The sequence below is a fragment of the Phocoena sinus genome, chromosome 8 (genome assembly GCF_008692025.1).
Source record: "Phocoena sinus isolate mPhoSin1 chromosome 8, mPhoSin1.pri, whole genome shotgun sequence".
Lineage (NCBI taxonomy): Eukaryota > Metazoa > Chordata > Mammalia > Artiodactyla > Phocoenidae > Phocoena > Phocoena sinus.
The window spans coordinates 67,255,209-67,278,317 of NC_045770.1; positions in this window are offsets into that span (position 1 = coordinate 67,255,209).

A 23,109-nucleotide genomic window follows, 5' to 3' on the forward strand; every position below is an offset into this window, starting at 1 on the left:
GGAGGTGGCTTTTGGACGTTTATTAACTCAAAAGAAAACATAAAAGTTGGCAGAACAGGACTGCCTGGCAGAAGGGGGCCATTTTCCTTTTCACTATTATTATTTTAAACTTTGACGGGCTGCTGACGTCAGCAAATATGCCTGAAGCCTGTAAAGCAAATAAGCCACATCACAGGGAGAAAGCCTGTGGGATTTTCTGATGCCCTCTTTCGAGAACCTTCCTGTCCTGACCACCTGAACATGCTTTCCCAGTCAGCTCTTCAGGCAGTCAAGGAGGTTTTGTTCATAACAAAGGGTGGTCCAGTCTGCCCATTTTTTCTTTTATCCAAATCAATTATATCTCCCAAAGGCACTTTCTGTGTGGGTAGGAGAAAGGAGAAGGTCGGGGGGGGAGACAATAGTTCCTTTTACTAAGAACTTCTGCAAGCCTGAGGAAGGTGAAATATGGGGATAAAAAGTGCCTAACAAATCCTAGATATCCTTAGAATTTCATTCACTTTAAAAATAATCATCATGGCACTAAGAATGAGAAGGAATGCATAACAGTGAATGCACCAGCACCAGGATTTCAGTGTGCCTGGGAAAACTACCTCCTGTCCTGTTCTCCAAGCCTAACAGAAACGCTGAGGAGAAACCAGCAAGCTTGTGCAGGAGAATATGAGACGGAGTAGGCTCCTTACCAACCAGTCCCATCCTTTTGTGGAACTGATAGAATTTATTGTGTCTTTGATCTTTATGATCCCATTCTCGGCCGTCTCCCAAACCAAAAAGATTGTATCTGGCATCTCTGTTTACTTCCTTATAAAACATGATTGGTGATGATGATGATGATGATAATGATGATTTGCTAATTAGAAAAGTTATATTCTGTGGTCTTCATGGTGGTCCTGAAAATAACATAAGGAAGAAGGAAAAGTCAATCAAAATCTCATCACCATAAGCTTATCACTGTCAAAATTTGGTATATTTCCTTGCAGACCTTTTGAATTGTGAAGTTTTCATATTTTGCTGCTTTTTAAAAATATATATATAATTTTAATGAGAAACCTATATGCTTTTAGGCTCAGGTTTTGACATATTCCTTGTAAACGGCTCCATCCATCTGTTGGATGCACTATAGTGCATATAACTATTCTCATGTTATTAGGTTGTTCCCAATATTTTTTTTTACTATTATAAAACAACACTGTGATAAGCTTCTTTGTGTACATATCTGTTTCCCTAATTAGACACTCCTCCCCAACAATAAGTTCCCAGAAAGAATTCCCAGGTCAAAGAGTACAACATTTAAAGGCTTGATACTTAATTACCAAATTGCTTTACAAAAGATTTGGTCTAATTACAATCTGCCACGCATAACAGTGCCTATTTCACCACACCTTGACTTTCATTTGATATTATATTTTGTTAAGAAAGTATTTTAACCAAAATTAATTAATTAATTCATTGGGGCCCCAGGAATCCAGGGCTGGCAACCACTGACTTAAAATATCCTTACAACCTGAAGGGCAAATCATCCGACCAGAGTGTTAAGAGGACATGGTGCTTTCTCTTCCTCCCACTTCTTTATCTTCCCCGAACTCTTGTTATTAATAGCAGTCTTGTCTAATATCAGAGCTGAACAATGATCCATCTGAGCAGAAGAGCCAAAAACTCTACATGAGTGAGATTAAGGAGATTAACGAATAGAATCAGATTTATAAAAAGAATCATTATCTTTTTTCATCTGAGTCTAGTAGAAAAGGTATCCTTAGAAGGCGATATCATAAAACATATTTGATTTTGTGCTTCTCCTTACCCACCCCTATCAAAAATTAAATCAAAATAAATACGTAAGACCACTTTATTAACAGCCTCTAATTAACAGTTTAGATTATTCTAGGCATTTCTTTCTACATATGTTACTATACCTGAGTTCACCCTTAAATTCTTGAAAAGGGAAAATTTGATCATGACAATTTGTGAGATTTTCAGTGTGAAGGTGTTTGTGAAACATGTTCTCCTAAACAGAAATGAAGGAGGGTGAGGAGGAACTATCTTTTCTTGAGTACTTTCCAAATGCCCGCTCCTCGGGCTAAGTATTTTCACATGCATTTTCCCTACATTCATCTTGTGAGATAGACCTTTTTAACCTCCAGTTTTTATAGATAGAGAAGATAAGGCCACCCATTTGATAAGATGCAAGATACTAGCCTAAGCCTGACTAAAACCTGTACGCATTTTGCTACATCACACTAGGCACATTGTACCCAAGAAGTGCTCTGCACACTCAGAAAAAGAGTGCTAACAGGCCTCAGAGTGCTGGCATTGGAGAGGGTGGTGCTCAGAGACTATCAGGTATTGTCCAAGTATTTCCACCAGGGAGGTGGAATGACTTTTCAGAACCATAGGGCTGGTAAATATATCTACCAGGTGAGGATTTAGGAAAAAGCAAAGGAGGAGAAATTCCTATATAAATATCTGGGCATCTGTCTGAGAGAGGTGAAGACTTTGCCAATGAAAAAAAATTCTCACAAAAAATTAATACCCTCTGTATCAGCATGGAGGTTTTGACCGAATGCCCCAAGGACACAGGTGTATAGTCAACAACCTGGAATCCTTGTCCATCAGAACAGACAGCTGTGCCCTATTCACAGTTGCATCTGGAAGGTGGTACCAACCATGACTGTGCTGGAGCTGTCCCCAGCACTTTTAACCAGGCCTTGTTCCTGGTTGAGCCTCTGGTACATGAGGATCAGAGAAGGTTAAAGGGAGGCAGTGTTGGGTCTTGCAAAGATCCCTGTGCCGTGGAGTTGGGCATGCACACCTGATTTAGGGCATTTCTGTGTCCACACTGACCCCACTACACATGTGGAGACCTAGCATGGATTGCTTTGAAGGACCACTCTCCCAGCCTTTGCCCCTCTCACGTAGTCCCATGCAAGTTTTTCCTGCTTCAGATATCTCCAGGATTCTCTATAGCTTTCAGGATAAAATCCACATTGCTTAGCAGGATTTATAAGGTTGTTGGTTATCCAGCTTAAGACCCCTCTTCGATGTCATCCTTTCCCACCTTAAAAACCACAGAATTGACCGGATCCTGTTTCTTCATTAAGGTCACATTGCCATCCTCAGTTTGTGCAAGGTCTCTCTTCTGTCATATTTTATTTTACTTCATGTTCCCCCCGCCCAACCCCACATCCACTTCCCTTCAGTAGTTGTGGCACACGGGCTCCAGAGCACAGGCTCAGTATTTGTGGCGCACTGGCTTATGTGCTCTGCGGCATGTGGGATCTTCCCGGACCAGGACTCGAACTCGTGTTCCCTGCATTGGCAGGTGGATTCTTAACCACTGCGCCACCAGGGAAGTCCGCCTTCTCTCCCTTCTTTTCTCCTCTCCCTCCCCCATTCCTTTGTCATTCATTAACTGGAATACTTCTATAGAAAGATTCTTTCTTATATCAAATGTCACCCTGATGAACAGTTTAAATCCTGATTATCCTGAAATATAGGATAAAAGCAACATTCCTACATTTTCTTTTTATTTACTAGTGTTCAGAATAATGTGGTTGTTCCCTAGCATTCTCCAAAGTTGACTAATGAGTTTTTTCTTCTTTGTTCATCTTTTTGGGAATCATTGTGGAATTTTGAACTTAAAATATTTAATGTGTTTCAATCCATTATAGTTTTGGTCCTATCTTTGGCTGAGTGGGAGCTTCTTCAGGTTAGTTCCTGAATCCTTTTCACACATTTTTCACAGTCTTTGATAGCTTTGCTCTCTGGTGTGTCAGGGTGTTCCAGGTTCATACTGTACATTTTCTGACCCAGACCTGAAATCAGCCATCACTGATTCCTTTTAATGGGAAATATTTTTTTTAATTAAAAATTAAAAAAAAAATTTGTATTGGAGCATAGTTGATTAACAATGTTGTGTTAGTTTCAGGTGTACAGCAAAGTGATTTATTTATACATATACATGTATCTATTCTTTTTCAAATTCTTTTACCATTTAAGTTATTACAGAGTATTAAGCATAGTTCACTCTGCTATACAGTAGGTCCTTGTTGGTTATCTATTTTAAATATAGCAGTGTGTACACATCAATCCCAAACTCCCAGTCTATCCGTGCCCCCCCACCCATCCCGCTTGGTAAGATAAGTTCATTCTCGAAGTCTGCTGAGTCTGTCTCTATTTTGTAAATAAGTTCATTTGTATCATTTTTTTAAGAGTCATAATATCATATGATATTTCTCTTTCTCTGTCTGACTTACTTCACGTATTTTGATAATCTCCAGGTCCATCCATGTTGCTGCAAATGGCATTATTTCATTCTTTTTAATGGCTGAGTAATACAGTACTCTATTGTATATATGTACCACATCTTCTTTGTCCATTCATCTGTCGATGGACATTTAGGTTGCTTCCATGTCTTGGCTATTGTAAACAGCGCTGCAATGAACATTGGGGTGCATGTATCCTTTTGAACCATGTTTTTTTCCAGATATATGCCCAGGAGTAGGATTACTGGATCATATGGTAGCTCTATTTTTAGTTTCTTAAGGAACCTCCATACTGTTCTCCATAGTGGCTGCACCAATTTACATTCCTACCAACAGTGTAGGAGAGTTCCCTTTTCTCCACACCCTCTCCAACATTTACTGTTTATAGATTTTTTGATTATGGTTATTCTTATTGGTGTGAGGTGATATCTCATTGTAGTTTTGATTTGTGTTTCTCTAATAATTAGTGATGTTGAACATCTGTTCATGTGCCTCTGTGCCATCTGTATGTCTTCTTTGGAGAAATGTTTATTTTTAGATCTTCTGCCCATTTTTCTGATTGGGTTGTTTTTTTTTTTTTTTTTTTTTTTTGTGGTACGCGGGCCTCTCACTGTTGTGGCCTCTCCCGCTGCAGAGCACAGGCTCCGGACGCGCAGGCTCAGCGGCCATGGCTCACAGGCCCAGCCACTCTGCGGCATGCGGGATCCTCCCGGACTGGGGAGCGAACCCGTGTCCCCTGCATCGGCAGGCGGACTCCCAACCACTGCGCCACCAGGGAAGCCCTGTTTTTTTTGATATTGAGCCACATGGGTTGTTTTTAAATTTTGGAGACTAATCCCTTGTTGGTTGGATCGTTTGCAAATATTTTTTCCCATTCTGTGGGTTGTCTTTTCGTTTTGTTTATAGTTTTCTTTGCTGTGCAAAAGTTTTTGAGTTTAATTAGTTAGGTCCCATTTGTTTATTTTTGTTCTTATTTCCATTACTCTAGGAGACAGCTCTGAAAATATATTGCTGCAACTTAGGTCAGAGAGTGTTCTGCGTATGCTTTCCTCTAGGAGTTTCATAGTATCCGGTCTTACATTTAGATCTTTAATCCATTTTGAGTTTATTTTTGTGTATGATGTTAAAGAATGTTCTGAGTTCATTTTTTTACATGTAGCTGTCCATTTTTCCCAGCACAATTTATTGAAGGGACTGTCCTCCATTGTATAGTTTTGCCTCCTTTGTTATAGATTAATTGACCGTGGTTGTGTGGGTTTATTTCTAGGCTTTCTATGCTGTTCCATTGATCTATATTTCTGGTTTTGTGCCAGTACCATATTAGAAACCACAGTCTGGATACTAGGAGCACTAACTGCTACTGGGTTGGTGATTACTTTTAGAAAGTTTTCATGGAAAGAGCTAGGAAATACATTGTCCTTGTTTCCTTTTAATTTTTTATTGTGCGAAATTATGGATAACATAAAATTTACCATTGTAAGTCTTTTTAAGTGTACAATTCAGTGGCATTAAGTACATTTACAATGTTGTGCCACCATCACCGCTATCGATTTCCAGAACTTGTCTGTCATCCCAAACAGAAACCTTGTATCCATTAAATAATAACTTTCTATTGTCTCATCTCCTCAGCCCCTGGTAACTTCTATTATCTTCTTTGGACAAATGTCTTTTCAAGTCCTTTGTCCACTTTGAATTAGATTCTTTTTGTTGTTCTTGTTGAGCTGTAGGAGTTCTTCATATATTCTGAATATCAATCCCTTATCAGATGTATGATTTGTAAATATTTTCTCCCATTCCATTTATTGCCTTTGTTGATGGTGTCTTTGATGCATAAGAAATTTTTATGAAGTCCAACTTATCTATTTTTTCTTTTGTGGTCTTTGCTATTGGTGTTATATCTAAGAAATCCTTACAAATCCAACGTCCTGAAGTGTTTTCTCTGTTTTCTTCTAAGAGTTTTATAGTTTCAGTTCTTACATTTAGCTCTTTGACAACTTTTTTTTTTTTTTTGCGGTACGCGGGCCCTCACTGTTGTGGCCTCTACTGTTGTGGAGCACAGGCTCTGGACGCGCAGGCTCAGCGGCCATGGCTCACGGGCCCAGCTGCTCCATGGCATGTGGGATCCTCCCGGACCGGGGCACAAACCCGCGTCCCCTGCATCGGCAGGCGGACTCGCAACCACTGCGCCACCAGGGAAGCTCCTACAACTTTTTGCAAGTATTCTTGTTACTTTTATTGACAAGTAGCTTTTTGGATGTCCTTTCTCTGCCATTCCCACTTAAGTCACTTACAAGTGTTTTCATTTTCTCTTTTCTTTTTTCATTGAATGGATAGAATTTTCTTTGACTGATTTCAAAGTTATACATTTAATTTTGCTCTTCTATTTTTCCAAACTTACTAAGAGCCATACTTTGCTTATTTTTTCTGACCACGATATAAACTTATAAATGCTGTGTTTGCCCCCAAGCAAGATAAGAATCTTAAAACACTACTCCCACTTCTCTGGTCTTTCTCCCTTTTCATTTTGATATCATCTACAATTTTAGTTATAGAAAATCTTATGTAGCTAATAATAACCTTTCTCAGTATGTTTTATTGAGATCATATTAAATATATACATTATCTTGAGCAGAATTGATATCTTTATCATGTCAAGTCATTCTGTCCAAGAATATGATAATAATAAATATAACAAATCACTACCAAATTCAGTGTGGCTTAAAATAATAATCATTCATTCTCATTCACCTGGGGGGTAGTTGATCCAGGCTAGGCTCCACTGAACTTGGCTTTAATCTGTGGGTTAGGTTTAGGCCTACTTCATGGGTCTGTCATCCTGTTTGGACCAGAGGCACAGAGCTTTCCCAAAGGTCCTTTGGAGTTATTACAGAGGCCTTAGCCTAGACTTTTTCTTTTTTACATTTTCTTCTGTGGGCCTTGGCTTGCTCGGTCCAAGTCAACACACAAAAATTGAGTTCCTGCTGTATACCAGGCCTAGGGGTTAAGCATGCACAATGCTCTCTAAGACAGTGATATTGGGATTTTACATTTATTAAGCCCTTTGGATTAATGTTTTTTCTAAAGAGAAAATTGGTTATATAAACTATGTTGTAGCCATATAATTACATTACACAGCTACTAAAATAATTAGATCTGCATTGCTGACATGAAAAAAAAATCTATATTGTCAAATAAAAAAAGCAAGGAAGTAGAAATAGTATAAAGTCATTACTTTTTTTATAGCTCTAAAAATTATACATTTCTTAGCTTTGTCCACAGAAAAGGTCTGGAATCAGTTACTGCCCACTAGCACCTATACCATGATATCTAAATACCATTTTCTATTAAAAATACAAAGACTCCTTGAAGTAATGGCTGCTTCCAAATTCATGACAAGAAATAGATAAGATAGGCTTGCTACATCCTATGTTCTAGAAAACAAGGAAACTGTAAAAGATTTTGTGATTTTATATAAACTCAGGGGCAACCTGAAGGGGCTTCAATGGTTAAAGACAGGAAAATATGAATAACAACTGCAATGGACTGAAACACGCCAAAAGCATAAAAATCTAGGGGTTCACAATGATATTACAAAAAAATTAACCTATTAATCACCTTTGATTAATATGAGCTGGCTAGGATACCAAGTTGTTATTCTGGAAATTAGTAATAAAGAGAACATTTATTCTGTCTTTCTTGTACACACTGAGTTTCTAAGTCATCAAACAGTTAATGAGGGAAAGTTTTCTTTACAAAAAAATTTCAGCTAGCAAATGCAGAAGAAATGATAGAATTAGAAAATTACCCTTATGCAACCCCTAATGAGTTAATGCATCTAGATGGTGATCATTGATGATATTAAAATGAGAAGGTGTCAAGTTAATCAGAAACTTTATAGTGAACAGATCAGCTGACAACACTAACAACCATGGAACGTCCAGTCACGATGTACCTCCTGGTATGATAAAATGGAAAGCTGTCAGCTCCATCTACCAGATATTCCACCCCAAATAAGAGTCTGAATCTAATCAAGAGTCTAGGTCTACTGAGGAGGTTATAGGAAACAGGGAGAGGAGAAGAGCATGTGGAATGATATTCTGAGTATGTAATAGCCAAATCCAGACTGGGCAATTCTGTAGGACAAAAACCCATGTATAAATAGCCTAACAGAGGGAGTGGAGATAGAACTATTATAACTATTATGGATTAAAAGAGATGTATCAACAAGTTATGGACTTTATTTGGATAGTAATTCGAACAAGCCAAAAGTTAAAAAACAAATTTTAGGGACAATCAAGAAAAATAGAAACAGACTATTTATTAAAAGGTGGTTATTTTTAGATATGATAATGACAAAATGATTGTTTTTAAAAGATTTTGCCTGTTAGAAATACAAAATAAAATACTATGGTGAAATACTGTAATGTCTAAGATTTGCTGGAATGTTTCAGGGAAAATAATTGGACGTGCAGGAGAGATAAATAGAACAAAATTGGCCAATTGTTGATATTTGTTGAAGCTAGGTGATAGGTACATGAGGATACCTTATACTGTTCTCTGTGTTTTTGTATTGGTTTGAAGATTTTAATAATAGAAAGTAAAAAAAAATTGGAAGAGAGAAGGAAAAATCAGGTTGTAGAACAATATGTTTTTTTTTTCTTTTTAATAAACAAAACAGAACAAAAGACTTTGTTATAATCTATGGTTATCTTTGGGAAATGGGATCAGGGAGTGATATAGAAACTGCTATTTTTTATTTTATAAACTTGGTATCATTTGACTTTTTTTAAAAATTTAATTTATTATTTTTGGCTGCATTGGGTCTTTATTGCTGCACGCGGGCTTTCTCTAGTCGCAGTAAGCGGGGGCTACTCTTCGTTGCGGTGCATGGGCTTCTCATTGCGGTGGCTTCTCTTGTTGCAGAGCACGGGCTCTAGGCACGCGAGCTTCAGTAGTTGTGGCTCGCAGGCTCTAGAGCGCAGGCTAGGTAGCTGTGTGCTGTGGTAGTTCCTCCGCAGCATGTGGGATCTTCCCGGACCAGGGCTCGAACCTGTGTTCCTTGCTTTGGCAGGCGGGTTTTTAACCATTGCGCCACCAGGGAAGTCCCTCATTTGACTTTTTAAATAAGTACATATAACTTATGTAACTACCAACAAAAAAAGAGTAAAGTGTCATAATTAAAGTATGAGCAAAGTACCATGGGAGATTGTTTTTTTATATCCTGTTTGAACATAGCTGCTGAAAATAGAACCTAAAACCATGAGCGTGAAGGTTGCTCTTGAATCACTGGAGTAGGTTCAGCATGACCCTGAACCAACCAACCTGCATGCCATGAGGGATAACAAAGTGATCCATGGTCTCTGGGACAGATGGTCTTCTCATCTCATCACATGGCAGCAAAGTAGACTTTACAGTAAGGTGGTCGTTTGATCGGTTGCTTAAAGGAAAGTATTTGATCTGCTCATTCTGTGTTAAAATACAGATTCTTAAAGTTTTGAACTAATCTCTTAATGCCTGAATAGAATTACTTAGTTATGAAGGTATTACCAGTTACTCATTTTCCAACCATGTCTGTCTTCTACATCAGTGAGTTTCCTGAGTTGGCCTAAATCCAGGGTGAAAGGGTAGCTGAGAGGCATAAAGGGCTATGGTACCATCAGTGAGTCTAAACCGCTGGCTGCCAGGGGCCCTGTGGAGTGTTTACCAGGGGGTCCACAAACCCATACCCACAGCAGGCAGTCTGTGGGCATAATAACTGTCTTTCACATTCATGTACTACTAATTTGTGAATCTTTGTAGATGGCATTGTGATGAATCCAATCAGATTCATAAAATCCTTACTGAAGTTAGAGGAGTTCTAGGATTTTCAGCGTCAGCTACTATTACACAGAGATATCTAAACTTTTTAATATTAGAAGGGGTCCTCATATGGAAAGAGAATGGGAACCACTGACGTAGAGTTATGAATTATTCTTAAGCTGATCTTCAGGGTTGTAAATTGAGGTGCTCTTTCCATTTGCTGTTTTTCAAAAAGTTAACATCCCAGGCATATTTCTGCCATACAGTTGGTTGAGACATCTGAAGCTGCCGTGGCTCCCTTCTCCTTGCTCCCAGGGCACGTTATACATAACTCCATTAAGGTTCTTATAACACTGACATATGCTGACTGTTTTACTGGTGTCTCCACCACTATGGTGGCAGCGAAAGGGGAGTTGGGAGAGGTGAGGCCAAGGATTCATTGACTCAACAAACTCATGAGCCTCCACTGGCTCAGGAACTAGAGGCAAAGAGATGAACACTCCTGGCCCTCACAGAGCTCACTGAGTAAGGGGTGTGGGGTAAAGGATAGACAAACAAGTAGACAATCACAATACGGTGTGGGTAGTGCTTTGGCTCCCATGGGAAAATGAAGGAGGCATCTAACCCAGATTGTGGAAGCCAGAGACACTGGGAGTAGATGATGCCCAAGTCAAGATTTGAAGGACTGGTTGGAGTTGACCAAGTTGAAGTGGGGGAGGGAGGGACCAGTAAATGCAAAGTGCAGGAGAAGATAGTACAAACCCAGAGTTGAGAGGTGGAAAGTGGGTGAGAGTAGGCTGGCAAGGTGGGTAGGGGCTTGACCATGACGGGTCTTGTGTGCCATGATGAAGACTTTAGACTTAATCTTGAGACAAAAGAGAAGACGTTAGAGGTTCAAAGGCAGAAACCTGACCTGAGCAGATTTGTCTGCTTGCATCATGAACTGGACTAGAGTGTGGATGTTGGCTTGTGTGTGCAAAGCCAAAAAGTGGAGAGATGTGTTGGGAGGTTGATTCCTAATGCAGCTAAGATTCAGGTGGAGACCTGAATGAAGGTAGTAGTCATTGGAATGAAGAGATAACAGAGTCATGGAACACTGAGGAGGTAGAACAGACTGGCTGGGAGGTAGAGGAGACTGGTTGGATGTGCAGGTGGAGGACTCAGGGATGATGACCAAGTTTCTGGTCTGGGAAATGGGTGGCTATTCACAGAGGTAGGGAATACGAGAGGTGGAGGAGGTTTGAGGGAGGATGGTGCAGGAAACCAAACTCTATGTGGGTGATGTTTTATCTGTGTCAGCCTTTCTAGGAGGGGACTGGCTGCCAAAATCACCAAGGAAGAGGGAGTTTCAAGCCACAGAGCAGCATACAAGTCTGAGCCTTTGGTACCTAGGGCTATTTTTTGAACATACGCACCAGGACTGAAGTGTCTGCCTGAGGCTGCACATGATCACACATTCTTTGGAGCAGCAACAATGAAGACAAACCTTTGTACTTTAAGGAAATGAATACATTTCATTTTCTGTGGGTAAAAATGTGTTGTTTAAAAACAATGCTGCAAAGTAGAACAGATAATTTGGCTAATCCCAGATTGTTGGTAGGACCTAAAAATAATGCAGCTGCTGAGAAAAACCCTAAGACTTGGTGACAAGTTTAAGATTTGGAGCCATAGGTTAAAATCCAGGCTTTTCCACTTACAAATTCTATGACATTAATTCTATCGTTTAGGTTAAATTATTGAACTAGAGAGGTTAGGAATAATAATAAGCACCTCACAAAGTTATTGTGCAAGTGATTTGTGAATTTTGATTTTGTAGGCATATTATTTTGAACTAGGCAATGCCAGGTGCCTTGCCCAATTTGTTCCTTCTTTTATGCACATATTCATGTGTCCATTCATATAGTCACAAACGCTACTACAAGTACACACTATGTGCCAGCCGCTATTAGCAGACCCAGAGGATAAGAAATTGAATAAGACATGATCTAATGAGGACAAGAGATAAAAAACAAAGATAGGGAACATGGTAATCAGGTGGTCCAAAAGTTTGGAAGAGAGATGCGGAGGGCCTGAACTAGGAGATGGGGTTAAGCAGGGATCTGAGACATTTAGAAGCTAGCCTCACTCACATGTGGTGATTAATCATTGGTGGAGGATGAGGGAGAAGGAACAACCTGGAATGATTTCCGGCTTTCAAGTTTGGGCAGATGGGAAGATATGGGTGGGTGCTTTTCTTAAATGGTGTGGACTGGGCCTTGGCAAGAGGTGGGAGTGGGAGATGGTGAACTCAGTTTGGAGTATATTGTGTTGAGGTGTCTGTGGGTGCCAGGCACCCAGATGCCTGGGTGCCTGGATGAGGGGACAGGGAAGCCATGGACAGGGATTCAGATGCTCAACAAAGAGTGTAGAGTGGGAATATAAGGTACTGAAGATAGAGCTCTGGATAAGACAGAGATTTAGATAGTAGATGGAGGAAGAGGAATTCACAAAGACTAAGAAAAAACAGAGAAGTAGGAGAAGAAGGAAAAAGTAACATCGTGGAAATCATGTTTAGGGGGAGTGAGTTTCAAGACAAGGGTGGCTACCTGCACCCATTTTATTTGGCAATTTATAACCATAGCCTTGGAGAGAGGAGTGTCAGAAGATTGGGGGGAGCTGAAGCCACATTTAGTGTCTTGAGGAGTGAATGGGAAGTGGAAAGGTAGGGACAGCAAGTAATGAGAATTCGTTTGAGAGGTCTGGTGTGATGAGGGTGGAGATACAACTGTAGTTGTAAAAGGATGAAGGGCCAAGGAAGAATGCAAGGTGAGGGGGAGAGTGGTCCAAGATGAGACTGGAGAAGTAGGCAGGGGCCAGAACTTGTAGGGTCCGGAAGCCCACAGGAAGGAGTTTGGATTTGTACATGTACTGAAGAGCTTCAGGCAGGGGAATGATGTGATTGGATTCTTTTGCCTGCCCCATGGATGACAGAGGAAGGGAATAACTGGGCTTTGAGATTCTCAACATGGGGACGGTCTATGGTATGTCTCTGGAAGTGGATGGCTAAAGAGAATGGCTGAAGTTGAAGGTCATCAAAGCTGGAAGCCACAGGTGTTGGGAGATACATCCATGTGGATGATGAAGGCCCCTATGATGATATCAAGAATTGGGATGAAGAGAGGAAGAGGTCTGGATGTGAAGGAACAGAGAGAGGTAAATGAATGGAAGCAATATTGTGACTATATGGAAAGTTCGCATTGGAATAGTGACTGTGGCAGAGAGGGGTGAATGAGCCCATGACTCTGATTATGTCCGTCACATGCTCAGCATTCATCAAAACTTCCCTATTACTCACTGGAGAAAGTCTATAAAAGTCTATCTTAGCACTGTCCTGCATAATACATCTTAATAGCCTCATCTCCCACTTCCACCCTCCCCTAGCCTCACTGTACCACGTGAGGTTAACCTGTTCACACCTCTCTCCCTTTGCACACACTGTCTTTCCCACCTCAAATGTCTGTCCCTCCTCCCACCCTTGCAGGAACCCCTATAACTTAGTTCAAATGTCATACTTCTACAAACTCTTTCTCAAATGCCTCAGCCATTCAGGTAGCCAATATTTATTGAACATCTGCCGTGTGCGAGGCTCTAAGCAAGGCACACAGTCTTTTGGTCCCTCCTCTGAGCCACCCCATCCAAGCTTTCCAGGTCTGCCAGCAGAGTAGAGACTGGCTCAGTGTCAGATCTCCCAGACTTGGCTCACTAATCACCAAACCTGAGAACCAGACTCCCCTGGAATTTCATCAACAGGAAAGGCTGGGCAGGTTTCTTCTCATTTCCTTACCTTACTCCCAACCTCAGCAGCTTCTGTAGCTATAAACAACAAAGGATACTTAATATGTGAGATGCACTGGCCTGTTAAGCAGTGTTCCTGATTCATTTGGAATTTATGGTCAGATTTTGCTGCAACACATGTTTTTTTTTTTTTTTTGCAACACATGTTTTATACCTTGATTTCTTGGCATCTGTGAGCACTGTCCTGTCTGCATCTGGATACAAGATGATTTTTTACCAAGAGTCATTTGCTGTAAGTAGAATGGAAATAACAGAGAGAGTTTCTTTGGGAGAGGGGGTATTCCTCCTGGGGTAGAGACTACACATTGGGTAGCATAAATAGCCGATCAGAGGCCAGTATTTAGTCAGTAACTATTTCTTAAGGTGAGTACAGAACAAGGTGCTCAAGGTTCCTTAAGGTTCTAAGCACAGAACAAAGATCAACTTGGTTCCAGCCCTACGGGAGCATCAGAGCTGCTATTCTTCTATCTGTAGCAGTGCTCTTTTCCTCTTGGCCTGGCCCCTCTTACTCATCTTTCAGCTGTCAGCCCAAGCCTCCATTCTTCTGGAAAGCCTTTTTAACTCCTGGTGGAGTTATCTATCCAATACCACTTTTTCCTTCTTTCTTATGAATAAACCCTGATTATATTCTAGATAGCATTTCACACAGCTGATGACTTGCAATTCCTAATCTCCCTTACATTTAGGGGTGACTATTAAAATAGGAAGGAAGAAGTTGTGTGAGATTTCTGGCAAATTCCCTTCAAGGGGGCTGACTTAACTGAGAGGTGCCCCTTATTTGTCCTCACTTCCTTTTTCCCTCTTCATTGCTGGACTTCAGATATGATGGCTGAAGCTCTTGCAGCCACCTTGAACCATGAGGCAATCCTGAACAGGTAAGACACATTGAAAATGGCAGAGAAGAAAGTGGAAGGCTGATGACCGTGAAACTATTCTAAAGGCCCTGGACTGCATACCTCTGGATTTCGTCATTGCAGAGAAACAAAAAACCTTATATTAAACCATCCTTATTTATTTTGCCTATTCAGTGCACTTGGACTTAATCCTAACCAATACAACTCCCAGACTGCTTTATACCCCTTATCCAGATTGATCTTTCTTCATAGCACTTACCACTACCTACCTTTTTTTTTTCTTTTTTGGCCATACCACATGGCATGCAGGATCTTAGTTCCCCGACCAGAGATCGAACCTACGCCTCCTGCAGTGGAAGCATGGAGTCTTAACCACTGGACCACCAGGGGAGTCCCTACCTAACATTTTTATTTGTCTGTGTCTCCTATTAGAACATAAGCTTCATGAAAATAGTGATTTCTCATGGCCTGAAACGGTACCTGACACAAAGTAGATCCTCATCAGCTAAAGTAATCTTAAGAAAGTGAAACAAAGCTGGAGGTATTATGCTCTTTGATTTTAAACTATACTACAAAGATATAATATTCAAAACAGTATGGTTCTGGTACAAAAACAGACACATGGATCAATGGAACAGAATAGAGAACCCAGAAATAAGCCCACACATCTATGGTCAATTAACTCAAGAGAAAGGAACCAAGAATCTACAGTGTGGTAAAAGACAGTCTCTTTGATAAGTGGTGTTGGGAAAACTAGACAGACATTTGCAGAAGAATGAAACTGGGACACTTTCTTACATCATATACAAAGATAACTCAAAATGGATTAAAGACTTAAATGTAAGACAGGAAACCGTAAAACTCCTAGAAGAAAACATAGGCAGTATGCTCTTTGACATTGGTCTTAGCAATATTTTTTTGGAACTGTCTCCTCAGGCAAGGGAAACAAGCAAAAATAAACAAATGAGACTACATCAAACTAAAGGGCTTTTACACAGAGAAGGAAACTATCAACAAAACAGAAAGGCAACCTACTGAATGGGAGAAGATATTTGCAAATAATATATATGATAAAAGGTTAATATCCAAAATATATAAAGAACTCACACAACTTAATACCAAAAAACCCAAACAACTTGATTGAAAAATGGGTAGAGTCGGTGCTTTGTGACCACCTAGAGCGGTGGGATAGGGAGGGTGGGAGGGAGACACAAGACAGAGGGGATATGGGGATATATGTATACATATAGCTGATTCACTTTGTTATACAGCAGAAACTAACACAACATTGTAAAGCAATTATACTCCAATAAAGATGTTAAAAAAAGAAAAGAAAAGAAAAATGGGCAGAGGACCTGAATAGACATTTTTCTAAGGAAGACATACAGATGGCCAACAGACACATGAAAGGATGCTCAACATCACTAATCATCAGGATTATGCTAATCAAAACCCCAATGAGATATAACCTCACACCTGTCAGAATGGCTATCATCAAAAAGGCAGCAAGGACTTAAAAAACTTAAAAAACTACAAATAGAACTACCATATGACCCAGCAATCCCACTACTAGGCATATACCCTGAGAAAACCATAATTCAAAAAGAGTCATGTACCAAAATGTTCATTGCAGCTCTATTTACAATAGCCTGGAGATGGAAACAACCTAAGTGTCCATCATCGGATGAGTGGATGAAGAAGATGTGGCACATATATACAATGGAATATTACTCAGCCATAAAAAGAAATGAAATTGAGCTATTTGTAATGAGGTGGATAGACCTAGAGTCTGTCATACAGAGTGAAGTAAGTCAGAAAGAGAAAGACGAATACCATATGCTAACACATATATATGGAATTTAAGAAAAAAATGTCATGAAGAACCTAGGGGTAAGACAGGAATAAAGACACAGACCTACTAGAGAATGGACTTGAGGATATGGGGTGGGGGAGAAAGGTAAGCTGTGACAAAGTGAGAGAGTGGCATGGACATATATACACTACCAAACATAAAATAGATAGCTAGTGGGAAGCAGCCGCATAGCACAGGGAGATCAGCTCGGTGCTTTGTGACCACCTAGAGGGGTGGGATAGGGAGGGTGGGAGGGAGGGAGACGCAAGAGGGAAGAGATATGGGAACATATGTATATGTATAACTGATTCACTTTGTTATAAAGCAGAAACTAACACACCATTGTAAAGCAATTATACTCTAATAAAGATGTAAAAAAAATTAAAAAATAAAATAAAAAGACAGCAAGGGAACTCCCTGGCAGTCCAGTGGTTACGACTTGGCGCTTTCACTGCCACGGTCCCGGCTTCAGTACCTGGTGTTGGGGAGCTAAGATCCCGCTAGCTGCGCAGCATGGCCCCCCCACCACCAAAAAAAAAAAAAGAGAAAAGAAAAAGAAAAAAAAAGACAACAAATAACAAGTGTTGGCAAGGATGTGGAGAAAAAGGAACACTCATGCATTGTTGGTAGGATTGAAAATTTGTGCAACACTATGGAAAACACTATGGATGTTCCTCAAAAAATTAAAAATAGAACTGCCATTCAATCCAGCAATTCCACTTCTGGGTATTGTTCTGAAGAAAACAAAAACACTAATTTGAAAAGATATATGCACCCCTATGTTTATTGAAGCATTATTTACTGTAGTCAAGATATGGAAACGAATGTCCATTGATGGAAGAATGAATAAAGAAGATGTGGTATATGTATACACAATGGAATATTACTCATCCATAAAAAGAATGAAATCATGCCATTTGCAACAACATGGACAGACCTAGAAGGTATTACGCTAAGTGAAATAAGTCAGGCAGAAAAAGACATATACCATATAATTTCACTTATATGTGGAAGCTAAAAAACAAATAGACAAACAAAACAAAACAGAAATAGACTCATAGATACCAAGAATAAACTAGTGGATCACCAAAGTTGAGAGGGGGTAGAAGGGTGGGCAAAATAGGTGAAGGGGATTAAGAGGTACGAAATTCCAGTTACAAATTAAATAAGTCATGGGGATGTAATTTACAGCATAGGGAATAGAGTCAATAATGTAATAACTTCATATGGTGTCAAATACTTACTAGACTTACTGTGGTTATCAATTTGTAATGTATATAAATGTCGAATCACTAAGTAGTACACTTGAAACTAATATAATATTGTACATCAACTATATTTCAATAAAAATAAATAAAAGATCCAAAAGAAGTTGCAGCACTTGTTATTATTGTTGTTATATATGCCCTCTATCAAAATACTTATCATATTAGCAACCACACACTTAATATCTATCTTTCCCATGACTCTATACTCATATATACAGGGGACATATCTGTCTTGCTCTCTGTTGTATCCTTAGCATATAAACTAATGCCACCAAATAATATTATTTCATCTGTGCTCTAGAACACTAACGTGGTGGCAAAAAGGACGGATTGGAAGGATGAATTACTCTCAGGAGCCTGGTGCAACAGTCGAGGGTGTAATCATAATTGCTTATTAGTGTTTTACCATCTACGTCTACATCTAATTTCTAAGCTCTGTTCATGCTTCCCCAAAGCCTGAGAACTAGGCATTAATAATAATTTTCCAGGTTTTAGAGTTGGGGAAACCAACAAACGTATGGTCTAGACAGATACATAAATCTCACAGTGAGACACAAAATGCATAGTGTTCAAATGCATGGACTCTGGTGTAGACTGTCTCCATTTGAATGGGCAATTCCATTTCCTAGCTGGGTGACCTGGGACAAGTGACTTAACTTTGGTCTTAGCCTCTTGAGGATAAAATGAGGATAAAGATAATAACTACTCTTTGGCTTGTTGCAGGGGTTAAATGAGTGTCAGAAAAGTGCCCATCACAAAACATGTATTATAGGATGCTTTTAGTAAGAATTGTTTTGAGAGATGTAATGGTTAATTTTTTTGTGTCAACTTGACTGGATCACAAGGTTCCCAGATATTTGGGTAAAGATTATTTCTGGGTGTGTCTGTGAAGGTGTTTCTGGATGAAATTAGCATTTGAATTGGTGGACTCAGTAAAGCAGTTCGCCCTCCCCAGTTCTGCATCATCCAACCTGTTGAAGGCCTGAATAGAATAAAAAGTTGGAGGAAAGAAGATTCCATCCCTTCTTGCTGACCTACGACATCAATCTTGTCCCACCCTCAGTGCTCCTGGTTTTCAGGCTTTTAGACCCAGACTGAATCACACCACTGGCTTTCCTGAGTCTCCAGTGTGCAGACAGCAGATTGGGGGACTTCTCAGCCTCCATAATAGGGTGAGGCAATGCCTTATTCCAATTCCTAATAAATCACTTCCTACATTTATATCCTAATGGTTATGTTTTTCTGGAGAACCCTGGCTAATACAAGAGGGCATTTACAAATGGCTACAGAACCATAGAGAAGGATGTTACTCTACCTCCAGGGATTTGGAAAAGCAAAAGAGATGGGACCTAAAAGATGTATGTGAATGTGATGGGTGGCAAAGAAAAGGAAAGGCATTCCAGACAAGGGGAACAGAGTGTGGGAAGGCATGAAGAAATGAAAACCACTGCATGTAGGGGAGGATGAAGAGTTTGAAACATAGGGTAGTCATGGAAGACAATGGTGAGGACAAGAAGTTAGCACATGATGGGGCCCGTGGTGTTAGCATGATGGATAGGGCCAGTTCTGAAGAGCCTAGAGTTGGAGCGTGTAACATCATTAGGCTTGTCATGTCAAAGACAGCTGTTATGGCCACGTGTAAAAGGAAGAAACTGTATCCAGAAAGGCCAGGGAGGAGGTCAGCAGCTGCTTGGGGTCAGAACTAGGGCAGTGTTTGTAGACACCAAGAGTAGGAAACAGATGTGAAGCATTTTTTCTGATTTGAAACAGAAAGAGCTTAATGCCTGGATGTGGGTGGTGAAGAAACGAGAATTGAGAAATAAAAGATGACAGAGACCATTCATTTAGACAAAGAACTGAGAGGGGTGTTTAGACTTGGAGATAAGATGAGAAACTGAGCTTTGCACATGCTGGATATGAGATGCTTTCCAGACATCCAGGTGGAGGTATGCAGAAGACAGTTGCAAAAATGAGTTTGGAGTTTGGAAAGCAAAGTGATGCTGATTGGGAAGCCAATCAGTAAACAGCAGCTGAAGCTATGGAATTGGAAGATCTTGCCAAGGAAGTATGTATGATGAGGAGAGGGTACCAAACCTCCCACAACAGGTCATGATTTCTTAATTTAACTCACTCATCAAAATCCACATCCAGGATGGGAATATGGAACTCAGCCAGTATTTTCATAATGTTCAGTATATAGAGAAAGGAGCTGGGGATGAAATAGTTTGGGGTTGACTGAAGAGGTCCGGGAACAAAGGTGCCTGGTTCCAAATATCAAAAGGGTGTGAATAGCAGTAAATGATCATTATAATAATAACACCTGGCACGTAGAGAACACCTTTCTCCAAAGAACTGGAATCTCTGCCCAGACACCTTGAATTTTCACAGAAAGCTTGGGAGGTCTGTAAGAGGTAGGGGAGATTATATTAACTTCTGGCATTCAGGAAAAACAGGATTTGAGAAGACCAGGAAGTTCTCTCTGAGCACAGAGCCAGAGGGTGTTATGGTCAGCCAACCTGTCTCCAAGCCACCCCCTTGTGGCCAGCAGTCTGACCTGTCTCCTTGTCTAGTTCTGACAACACAATCATGTGCACTCCTGGCATTGCCATCCTGGATCTCAAATCCCGTCACAAGTCAACCCAGGCACAAGGGGATGCACGCGTTCCAGAAGAGGACTTGATCACAGCAAGGCATTCCCTCTTGGAGAAAGCAGAGAATTTAGAGTCAGACAAGTCTGAGTCCAAGGGCCACAGCTGCTGCTTACTATCTATGTGATGCTGGGCTTTTTTTTGGTGGTGGGGGGGCTTTTTATTTTATATCTCTGGGCCTCGATTTCCCCAGCCTCAAAATAAGCATAATACTAGCTACTTCAGGGTTGTGTGAAGATGCAGTCATTCAACAAATATTTATTGAGCATCTTCTATGTGCCAGGAATTGTTCTAATCTCTCGGGATATATCAGGAAACAAAACAAAGATCCCTGCCCTTGGGCTCTTACTTTCCTAGAGGTGAGGGATGGGAGGGGAGGAAAGATAGATGATAAACAATGAAATAATAGAGAAGCAAGTAATCTGGTATGTTAGATGGTGATAAACTCAGGGAAAAGGAGATATATACAGTGTATCTGGCACGTAGCACACTGTCTGGCTAGCACACAGTAGGCACTCTGGGAATTCGTGCTACTATTATCATAATTAAGAAAAATGAAGAGCCTGAGGCAAAATAACAGGCTGTAAAATTTTATGAAAATGTGTCTATCTCTTAAATTTCAATCAGGAGTAAGCAGAAAAGTTGCCAGGGAAGGATAAAGGCAGAAGATTACAAAGTGAAAAAAAATCGACCTGAAATGCTTTTAAGTGATGTGTAATCAGCTGCATCTCTTCTAATGACCACCACTAATTAAGCTGTCTCTTGCAGGCTCCCAGAAAAAATCGCTTGCCCAAACAGGTAGGCTGAAATGCACATTATAAGACCTTCAGTATTTAAATTGAATTTGATTTTTACCGTTAACACGGGAAACAGTTTAGAACAATTAGGCTATTTTCTCCTAACAGGTGTCCTTCACAAGTGACCATTCAAAACACCTGTATATTTTTATCTGTATTTTTATGAGAAAAGTGAACACTATGTCAATGACATTTCCTCCTACATTTCACTCACAATGCCTTCTTTGGTTGGCATGAAGGGGTTGTGATCAGAGGTTTAGGTCATGCATTTATTAATTTGGCTAACAAACATTTGTGCAGTTAATAATAAAAGTAAGAGTTAAAAAATCCTTCAGTGTGGACCATTTACCATGTCAAACATTTATATGCAATACCTAATTTAATTTTCTCAACAACTCTTAAAGGTAAATGTCTTTTAGATGAGGAAACTGAGGCTTATGGAGATTAATTAACTTCACATGGTTAAATAACTGGTAAGAGGTAAAGTTAAGATTTGAACCCAGGTCAGACTGATTACTTAGTGCTCATATTTGATCACTATAATGTATGACAGACCCCATGCTAAACAGAGTAAGGTGTGTTTCTGGCCTTGTATTACCTATTCAATGGAAGAGACATATAAGTTAACAAACAATTTTAAGACAACATGACAGATGCTAAACTAAACATAATAGACATGCTCTGGGAACCCAGGAAGAAAGGACTACCTACTCATATTGATTGCATTGGGGAAAATTTTCCAGAAGTGATATTTAAGGTGGGTGTTGGTGGATGAGTAGGAGTTTGTCTGGAAGCAAAGGGCAGGGCGTGAAGGAAAGAACATATTGAGCAAGCTTTCTCTGGCTCTGAAACCCTTGCTTTAAACACTATGCTAAATTAACTACTTCCATTCATCTCACAATTTGTCAGGTGTTCACTGAGTATTTTCTTGTACACTCAGGTCTTTTAGGGAGATAAAAAGGAAAAACAGAAACTGAGTTGAATTAATATCGATAGTCAACCTAGATAATTCCAGTCTTACAAACACGTTTTCCTTGCAGACTTTTGCCCTGAGGCTTTTGAAATGAGATCTGAAACATGCCCAAAGAGATGAGAAAGCTCTGATGGACAGAGCGCACAGTGCACTGGGCACTTGTCCGTATATCCAGAAACTGCTCACCCTGAGCTCCAACACTGAAGTTCCTCAGTGAGGTCCCTGGCAAACCCTGCAGACACATAAAGTTAGCATTGGGGAACAATCGACAACAGGGTGGGTGCAGAAATCTCAGAACAAGTGGTCAGTGGGAACATGGTGAAAATTACTTGGTTTCTGGGCTTATAATTGTCTATAAGAGGAAAATGATTGCAGTGGCAATTGTTTAGCCTCATCTCCTGAAGGAGATGGCTTATTATAGTAAAAGTTTTCTCTCCTATGAGAAATAAAAGTGTGTTTGCATTTCCATTGAGTCTCACCCATCTCATAGCAGAGCTGGGCATACGAAGGGGCTGTAATCAAAATGAAACCCCTAGTGTAAACCTTGAAGCAATTGGGCTTAGGATGTGGAAGCCAAACAAGGGAACCATAACATCCAGTACAGATCTGGGAACACAGTTGGTGTTCAATAGGTATTTGCTGAATTAAGTGAATAAATAAACTATTCAAGAAATAAATAAGACAAATACATTTATTTGATCTTCCCTCAATGTGGATATTTTAACTAAGTTTATGGGTTATTTCTGATTACAAAGGAGGAAAGTATCAAGCATCTGAAGCAAGAGGAGCAGCATGTGCCCTGACCCAGAGGGAGCGTGATGATCC